Source organism: Cervus canadensis, chromosome 29 (genome assembly GCF_019320065.1).
Source record: "Cervus canadensis isolate Bull #8, Minnesota chromosome 29, ASM1932006v1, whole genome shotgun sequence".
Classification (NCBI taxonomy): domain Eukaryota; kingdom Metazoa; phylum Chordata; class Mammalia; order Artiodactyla; family Cervidae; genus Cervus; species Cervus canadensis.
Window position 1 is genome coordinate 15,177,430 of NC_057414.1, and position 9,417 is coordinate 15,186,846.

At 46.1% G+C, this 9,417-nt stretch overlaps 1 pseudogene; it reads left to right on the top strand.

Annotated features, from left to right (window-relative positions):
- Positions 1 to 2,818: 2,818 nt before the first annotated feature.
- Positions 2,819 to 5,240, top strand: LOC122431445 (annotated as a pseudogene).
- Positions 5,241 to 9,417: the final 4,177 nt, after the last annotated feature.

Below are 9,417 nucleotides of genomic sequence, written 5' to 3' on the forward strand. Positions count from 1 at the left end.
GTTGATAATGGCATCCAACCATCTCATCCATTTCACAGTCCACGTACTGTTGAAGCCTGGCTTGGAGGATTTTGAGCATTACTTTGCTAGCGTGTGAGATGAGTGCAATTGTACGGTAGTGTGAACATTCTTTGGCATTGCTTTTCTTTGGGATTGGAATGAAAACTGACCTTTTCCAGTTCTGTGGCCAGTGCTGAGTTTTCCAAATTTGCTGGCATATTGAGTGCAGAACTTTCACAGCATCATCTTTTAGGATTTGAAATAGCTCAACTGGAATTCTGTCACTTCCACCAGCTTTGTTCATAGTGCTGTTTCCTAAGGCCCACTTGACTTCACATTCCAGGATGTCTGTCTCTAGATAATCACACCATCGTGGTTATCTGGGTCATGAAGATCTTTTTTGTATAGTTCTTCTGTGTATTCTTGCCACCTCTTCTTAATATTTTCTGCTTCTGTTAGGTCCATACCATTTCTGTCTTTATTGTGCCCATCTTTGCATGAAATGTTCCCTTGGTATCTCTAATTTCTTGATGAGATCTCTAGTCTTTCCCATTCTGTTGGTTTCCTCTATTTCTTTGCATTGATCACTGAGGAAGGCTTTCTTTTTTTTTTTTTTTCCCAGTGGGTTTTGTCATACATTGATATGAATCAGCCATAGATTTACACGTATTCCCCATCCCGATCCCCCCTCCCACCTCCCTCTGAGGAAGGCTTTCTTGTCTCTCCTTGCTATTCTTTGGAACTCTGTGTTGAAACGGGTATATCTTTCCTTTTCTCCTTTGTCTTTAGCTTCTCTTCTTTTCTCAGCTATTTGTAAGGTCTCCTCAGACAGCCATTTTGCTTTTTTGCATTTCTTTTTCTTGAGGATAGTCTTGATCATTGCCTCCTGTAGAATGTCATGAATCTCCATACACAGTTCTTCAGGCACTCTATCAGATCTAAACCCTTGAATCTATTTGTCACTTCCACTGTATAATTGTAAGGGATTTGATTTAGGTCATACCTGAATGGTCTAGTGGTTTTCCCTACTTTCTTCAATTTGAGTCTGAATTTGGCAATAAGGAGTTCATGATCTGAGCCACAGTCAGCTTCCAGTCTTGTTTTTGCTGACTGTATAGAGCTTCTCCATCTTTAGCTACAAAAAATATAATCAATCTGATTTCAGTGTTGAGAATTTGGTGATGTCCATGTGTACTCTTCTCTTTTGTTGTTGGAAGAGGGTGTTTGCTATGACCAATATGTTCTCTTGGCAAAACTCTGTTAGCCTTTGCCCTGCTTCATTCTGTACTCCAAGGCCAAATTTGCTTGTTACTCCAGGTGTTTCTTGACTTCCTACTTTTGCATTCCAGTCCCCTATAATGAAAAGGACATCTTTTTTGGGTGTTAGTTCTAGAAGGTCTTGTAGGTCTTCATAGAACTGTTCAGCTTCAGCTTCTTCAGTGTTACTGGTTGGGGCATAGACATGGATTACTGTAATACTGAATTGTTTGCCTTGGAAATGAACAGAGATCATTTTCTTGTTTTTGAGATTGCCTCCAAGTACTGCATTTCAGATTCTTTTGTTAACTATGAGGGCAACTCCATTTCTTCTAAGGAATTCTTGCCCACAGTAGTAGATATGATGGTCATCTGAGTTAAATTCACCCATTCCAGTCCATCTTAGTTCACTGATTCCTAAAATGTCGATGTTCACTCTTGCCATCTCCTATTCGACCACTTCCAATTTGCCTTGATTCATGGATCTAACATTCCAGGTTTCTATGCAATATTGCTCTTTACAGCATCGGACTTTACTTCCATCACCAGTCACATCCACAACTGGGTATTGTTTTTGCTTTGGCTCCATCTCTTCATTCTTTCTGGAGTTATTTCTCCACTGATCTGCAATAGCATATTGGGCACATCCTGACCTGAGGAGTTCATCTTTCAGTGTCATATCCTTTTGCCTTTTCATACTGCTCATGGGGTTCTCAAGGCAAGAATACTGAAGTGGTTTGCCATTCCCTTCTCCAGTGGTCCATGTTTTGTCAGAAGTGCATTTTTAAGGTGAACTTAATATATGTCCTACAAACAGATTGCACCTTCTTCCCCCCACCCCCCACCGTGCTATACAACACGTTGTCATTAGTTACTTATTTTATGCATGTGCTAAGTCGCTTCAGTCATGTCTGACTCTTTTTGACCCTATGGACCATAACCCGCCAGGCTCTTCTGTCCATGGGATTCTCCAGGCAAGAATACTGGAGTGAGTTGCCATGTCCTCCTCCAGGCGATCTTCCTGACCCATGGATTGAACCCGCATCTCTTAAATCTCCTGCCTTGGCAGGCAGGTTCTTTACCACTAGTGCCATCTGGAAAGCTCATTTTAAACATAGTTGTGTATATATATATATCCTGGTTTCCCAATTTATACACACACCCCCCCCCCCAGTTTTCCCCACTTGTTGTCCATTAATCTGTCTTTTGTCAGTTTAATCCTCAGGCCCCAAACACATATAAGAGGGTAGAGAAAGAGGTTTCTTTAAATATCCTACAGTTCAAGTCTTTTATTCTGCAGTCTGAGAAAGTATAAAGGCAGATATCCTGGGGAAGGCAATAAAATTATTTTTAATATTTTCTAAGATGTTTTAATACCAGCAGATAGTGATTGCTCAATAAATAAATGAGAAAATTAATAATGAGGATAAATAAATGAGGAAATTAAAAGATGTTACAAGAAAGGCAAGTCGTGAAAGCAAAGAAAATCAAGTGAGCCCATTTCACAGTTTTATTGAATCAGTTTTGTCACAGTTACTTTTGGCTGTGTGTGGAAGAGTTGATGTCTCTGGCTTCCAGTTGTTTCGGAGAAGAAGGTGAGATACTCCAAGAAGAAATTAGCAGGACAGTTGGGGGCGGAGGCTGCGCCCTGCACAGACAGAGGACAGGAGACCCCACTTTCTCATCCTCTGTCAGGAGACCTCCCCGCGACACTGCGCAGAAAGGCCCCCTGGAGGTCAGACAGGAAGGGGGCGCCCTGAGCGGCGGCGGCGCACCGGCATTGGGCGGGCCGCGGGGGCTCTGCCGGAGCCCTGCGGCGAAGCTGCGCGGTCCTTCCCGTTGGAAGGTCTGGGGACACCGCTCTCTCCCTCGTCTCGTTGATAGCTTGGGCGGTAAGGAGAAGGCGGACAGGGTCAAACCTTTCCGCGGGACATTGCCAGGGGAATCAAAAACGCCATCTGGGGAGTCTGTGCCCTCTCAAAACTGGATGCTCGAAATCAGCAAAAGAGAGAAGCAGCTTCGGAGAAGGGCGAGCGTGTCCTGGCTTAGCTCGGGAAGCAGGGGGTGAGCCACATGCTGTTGGCAGAGATTTTCAATGCTGCTCTTGGAAGGGTGGAGTCGTCTGGTTCCGGCTCCTCTTGTTTTATGAAGTGTTTATTCCTGCCCTTCAGTCGGTAACAACAGCTCAGATTGGTGATCTGGGTGATCCATGTTGGTGATCTGGGTGATCCATATTGGTGATCCGTCACTACCCCGGGATGTCTGCTGGTGGCTGGGGTTCTTCCTCATAACAGTTTTTGGTGCTGTCTGGGTGCTCCCGCTCTCTGTGTTCAGCAAAGTCCTCGGTGTGATTTGGTTTCAGGACACAGCTGACCTTGCACTTGAGCTATCGCCGAGGAGGCCTCCCCGGTTCCCTGGCATTGCTGACACGCTCTTCAACCTCTTGCTTGAGGCCCTCTTCCTCCTGCAGAAATCAAAATGCTCCCGTGGCTGTCAGACATAGAAAGGAACTGGCCTGCCACTCTGGATTGGTTTGCCCGGCTTTCCTCACAAGGCAGTCCTCCCGCCTTGTCAGTGGATCCTCTTCTCTGTCCTCTTTCCTTGATTCATCATCCCTGAAGAAAAGACCTGGCAAAGCACAGCTTCTCCAGATGCGCCTCTTCTCCTTGGTTTTCTTAAACAACAGCCTCTTCCACAAGACGGTCTCCCTGTGAGCGGCCCTGAGCAGCTCCACTTCTGCGGAAAAACTCCCCTCTCCGCACCGTCTCCTGCCAAACTAAAGGTTGCTGCAGGCCGTGGAGGGTATGCCCGCCACCCGGAGGGGCCGGCTGGGCTGGAAGGCCGCCTGGCACCCCTTCCCCGGCTCCCCTCCACCCCTCCCAGGGGAGGCAGGGCCCCGCCTACCAAGAGCCCTGCCTGCATCCCCTTCTCTCTGAGGAATCTGGATTTTTGTCTCTGGTGCATGTAAGGCAGAATCTTCCTGACACCAGTATGGATTTTAAACACCAGTGAGTCTGAAAGGACCGCAGGTTTTTCTGCAGCTCTTTTCTAGCATTTGCCAGCCTTGTGCCTGGACTGACTTGAATACCCTTTCTCCTTGGGCCATTTCCCCTCCCACTTCCCCTGCCTGCCTCCCACCACCTTCCCGCCACCCTTGGATGAATGGACTTCTGTAATTGCCGCTGTTGCATTCTGTGGACCTGTTATTGTTACTCTTCTGTGAAGCACATATGTTGGGTGCAGGCGGGTAGGGAAGCTCCGCTGCCCCCGGTCACTCCCTTTAGAGGCATCTACATTTAAGGTTCCCCCAAAGTTAGGGAGGTACCAATTTCAGACAAGTGCCATTGCAACACAGAATGCTCAGAGAAGCTGAGCTTTTAAACTCTGGAGGTCTGAACTTGACTGTTGGCCACTGCTGGGTCTGTGTGGTGTTTCAAAGGAATATTGGATGCTGCAAACAGGAACTAAAGGCGTAAACTTATTAAACCCATTAAACCTGTAAAAAAGGGGGGGAGGGGGCATTGCCTCATGTAAGTGATGCTAACTACCCACAGGCCTCTTCGCTACACCCCATCTTGGCTAAGATGTGCACACATGGGAGGAGCCTGAGACATACCAAAGGTGGACCTCAGAACCAGGCAAATCAAAATGACTGGCCAAAGGAAACCTGGAAGAGACGCCCGATATAAGTGATTTAAAGTACCACAAGGGCACAGCTGTCTCTGTCTGAGTCAGCCTGTGTGTCTACCCACATGTGCTATACTCTTTTTCCTCCTCATAAACGCTGTACTTGTTTCACTACTTTTTATCTTTGTAGGAATTCTTTTTCTGCAAAGATGAAGTGCCAGGCCTTGTCACTGACCACCGATCTAGGGGCTGGATTTGGAGCTCTCACTGCCATGACCCGCCCTCAGTCTGGCCGGGAATCAAAACTCTGCTTCAAGTTGCTGCAGACCAAGGCTGCCGGAGATCAAAGACAGTGATCACAAAGAAGTGGTGCACTTGATTAGGATTATTTAACAGTAATGCATATGTTGGCATATGTGTGTGTCTCCAAATATTTTTGGAACTAATTGGTAAGGGATAGTTTTAATAGAGTGCATAGATTGAATAACCCTACAATATTTTGAGGCTAAATAAATGTCTGAGATATTAGCTGAGCACAACTGAATACATAAGCAAAACCCAACTTTGAAAGAGTGTTCAAGCAGAGCAAGCTTTGCCTTAGAACATGGTTCAGGCTGGTTTTCTGTGTCTGTTGGGTTGGTGCATTATTCTGGTGCAGCCGAAGAGTTTACCCTGAGCTGAGTAGTAGCCCGATGCTCTGGGTGGGGGCCTCCTCCTCCTGTTTTAGTGTTTTCTTCCTTTTCTTTCTTCTCTGTTTCTCCTCTGTTGCTTTTCCCTTTTATTCTATTAAATCTATAACATTGCCCCAAATGGTTTTTCTCTGTGTGTACACAAGATCTGTGCCAATGACAGAGCATTCATTTACTTACAATTAAACTTTCCCGAAAAGAAATGCTTTGGGCTGTGATTTGGCTCTTAAGGCTCCCTCATAGCTCTTCATTTCCCTTTCATCCAGGAAACATTTCCCCAGGTCGCATTTGGATCCTAAACTTGTTGCTAGATCTGTGTAAGTGGTCTAAGATCAATCGGAACCTGCCTTCCTTCAGGGATCTAAGACTCTTTTGCCACCAGGAAACATGGGCACGCAGGCCCTGCTTCTCCCATGCTTTCTGGGTCAGGCCACTCTGAACAAAGTCACTCAGAAAATTTGCAGAGGGGAGGAAACCATTATTTGAAAGTTTTAGAAACTTTGTGGTTTTTGGAAGCCCTGAGCCAATGGATACTCTTGGCTGTTTTATCTGAGGATGTTTGCTGATGACAGCGCAAGCAGGATGCAGTCACATGCAGTGACAGGCTGGCCGTGACCAGCACTGCAAGAGAGGAAAGGCCTGGTTCCTCCGCTGTGTGGGCAGCGTTGCCCAGTGCAGCTTGGGGGTGGGGGGTGGGGGGGTCTCAACTCAGGCTCACAGTGCAATTGCTGGGGAGCCTCAAAGACCCCACACCTAGCCCCAGCCCCAGGGACTCCCCCTCACCAAGGCTGGGGGGGCCTCTGGCACCAGGAATTTTTTCTGAGTTCCCAGATGGCTCTCGAGTAGGACAACTTGGGAAGCCCCCCATCAGAGCCTTCTTAGATCCTGCGTGTCGGTCCCTGGACCCTGAGGGGGAGCAGGGGAGCCAGCCCACCGAGAACCCTGACCAGGCAGAGCCAAACAAGCCGCGCCAGCTTCAAGCAGGCAGTAGACTGCAAGGCTTGGGTCACCTTCTCCAAATCAGGGAGGGATCTCCGACCCCACAAACAGGCAGACTGAGGCACTTAGAGTAAGCTGCCACCTGCCCTCTTTCATACAGGTGTCTCAGGCCCTTGAGTCGCAAATCCCACGCCCTCCGACCCCCGTCCTGAAGCCCTGCCTGCACCCAGGGAGGTGGGCTCCGCCCCTCAGGGCCAGGCCCCGCCCCGTCCTCCGTTTCCCTGCCTTTAAACTCCTCAGCTCGCAGCCTGCCATACCCACCCCGCCTCTCTGTCTCCCCAGGAATCCCCTCAAGTTCCCACCAGTAATCACTGCCCCCTCTTTCCTAGTGGCCAGCTATGATCCTGCCTCCCCCTGGTTTCTGAACCCCACTCCATCTCCCCCACCCTGCCTGGGACCTTCTGGGCGTTCTGGTACACTTTACCCCTCCATGACGATGGGGCCCCCTGATGCCACCGCAAGGGGCTCATTCCCCTGGTGTTTCCTGAGAAAGCAGCAAGATCGAGGCCCTGTGCTGGGGAGGAGACTCTCACCCCAGCGGGAGGCCAGGGGGAACCCAACAAAAGAGGTTCTTGTTTGGCCAAGGGACATAGGAGACGCAGAGAGCCCCCCCACCCCCTACCTGAGGACTCAGGCGAGTCCTCAAGAGGAGATGGGAGTTTAGGATTAACATATACACATTACTATATATAAAATAAACAACGAGGACCTACTGTATAGCACTGAGAACTATTCTCAATATATTATGATAGCCTATAATGGAAATGAATGTAAAGTAGAATATATAAATGTGAAACTGAGTCACTTTGCTGTACACTCAAAGCTAACACAACATTGTAAATCAACTATATTTCAATAATTTTTTTAAATAAAATTTAAATGCATTAGAAACTATACTCCAAAATATTTTTATATTTTGGATATCTTTCCCACCTTAACATGAGTTCAGTGGACATAAACCCTTCTTTGCTTGAAGACTCAGAGTCGTATTTCTCTGTGCTATAATATAGAAATATATGTGGGGACTATTGCAGCTCTTCACCCTCTACGTCAGAGACTCTGGAGTGGCAGGTGTTGAGTTTGGACATCTGCTAGACATAGTGGACTATAGCTGTTCCTTCTATTAGAATTACAGATGATACTACCAGCACCTTAATGGAACAGGTTGCTGCTAATCTCTAATTGCCTAAGAAACCAGAAACCACTCATTGAAGTGAGTTAGAATTGTGTCCAATATAAAAATAGAGAAAAATAAGCAGAAATAGAGACACAGATGTATACAACAAATGTATGGACACCAAGAAGAGAAGGGGGGAGATAAATTGGGAGATTGGGATTGACGTATATACACTGCTGTGTATAACATAGCTAGTGAGAACCTATATAGCTCAGGGGGGAGAAAAGGAAGGCATAAAACTGTAGGACATGCATTAAGTTAGCCCTAAAAATGCATTCCAATATATGTTGCTCAGTCGCTTCAGTCACGTCCAACTCTTTGCGACCCATGAACTGTGGCCCACCAGGCTCCTCTGACCATGGGATTCTCCAAGCAAGAGTACTGGAGTGGTTGCCATGCCCTTCTCCAGGGGATCTTCCCAACACAGGGATTGAACCTGTGGCTCCTGCATAGAGGGCAAATTCTTCACCACTGAGCCATCAGGGAAGCACAATATGCAGACAAATGCTGTTTGATTCCACTTACGTGAGGTACCTAAAGAGTCAACCTGAGGATCAGAAAGTACATTGGTAGAGGCCCGGGGCTGGGTTGGGGGGAGGGGCTGGGGAGGGAAAATAGGGAGTAAATGTTTAAGGGGACAGAGTTTCAGTTTAGGAAGGTGATGAAAATTTGGGAGATGGATGATGATAAAAATTGTACAACAATGTCAATGTACTTAGTGCCATGGAACTGCACAGTTAAATATGGCTAAAATAATATGTTTCATATTTTGTAAATTTTACCACAATAAAAAACTTAGAGAAAGAATATATCGATTCTGAGTGAAGAATCACGAAGCTCGACTCTAAGAAAAGAGCGTGAGCTTAAGTTTGCTGATTTGAGTCTATCTGTTTTACTCACTCTGTATTTGATTTTGCTTCAGGGTTTTGTGTTACTGTTTTTGTCTTGAAGGACACTGGTTTTGGGGTTGTTTTTTTTCTTCTTTGTCTTTATTCTAGGTCATCTGCTTTTTTCAGTGAGTCAAGGCTGCCACTTAACTGACTCCTGATTACTCTGTCCCAGGGCCTAATCCCAAGCTTCTCTGTGTCTTTTCAGGGAGCATATTTTGATGTTAGATGGTTAGAATATTAGATTACAAGAATCTCCTTTCCCAGGTGGCTGTTCTGGAAGGGCCAGAGCCCTGACTGAGCCGATAGTGATTTGTAATTAGCATAGTGACTGTGCGTGCAGTATGTTGAGATTATAAATCCTGGATTCTAATACAAAATCACCTAATTCATGGTCTGGAGCACAGCATACATTAAAAAAAAAAAATCAATTCACCTCCCTTGAGATCATGTTCTTATCACTATGCTCAGAGCTTACATGACATTGTGGCTTATAACTTGGTGATAACTTGTTGTTTTCTTTTTCTCTTTCCTGGGTTAAAAATAAAATGGCTAAAAACATACATACAAATGTGCACACACACACACACACACAAATAAATCCTCCTTGAGGTCCCACTAAATTTTAATTCATGGAACAGAGACATGACTAAAGCTTATTCCTAAAAGTTTACTTACTAGAATAAACAAAGTCGCAGGAAGAATACTGAGAGTAAAAAGTGAGCTTAAAGACAGCCCTTGAGAAGCATCAACATATTGCACACACAGTCACTACACTAAC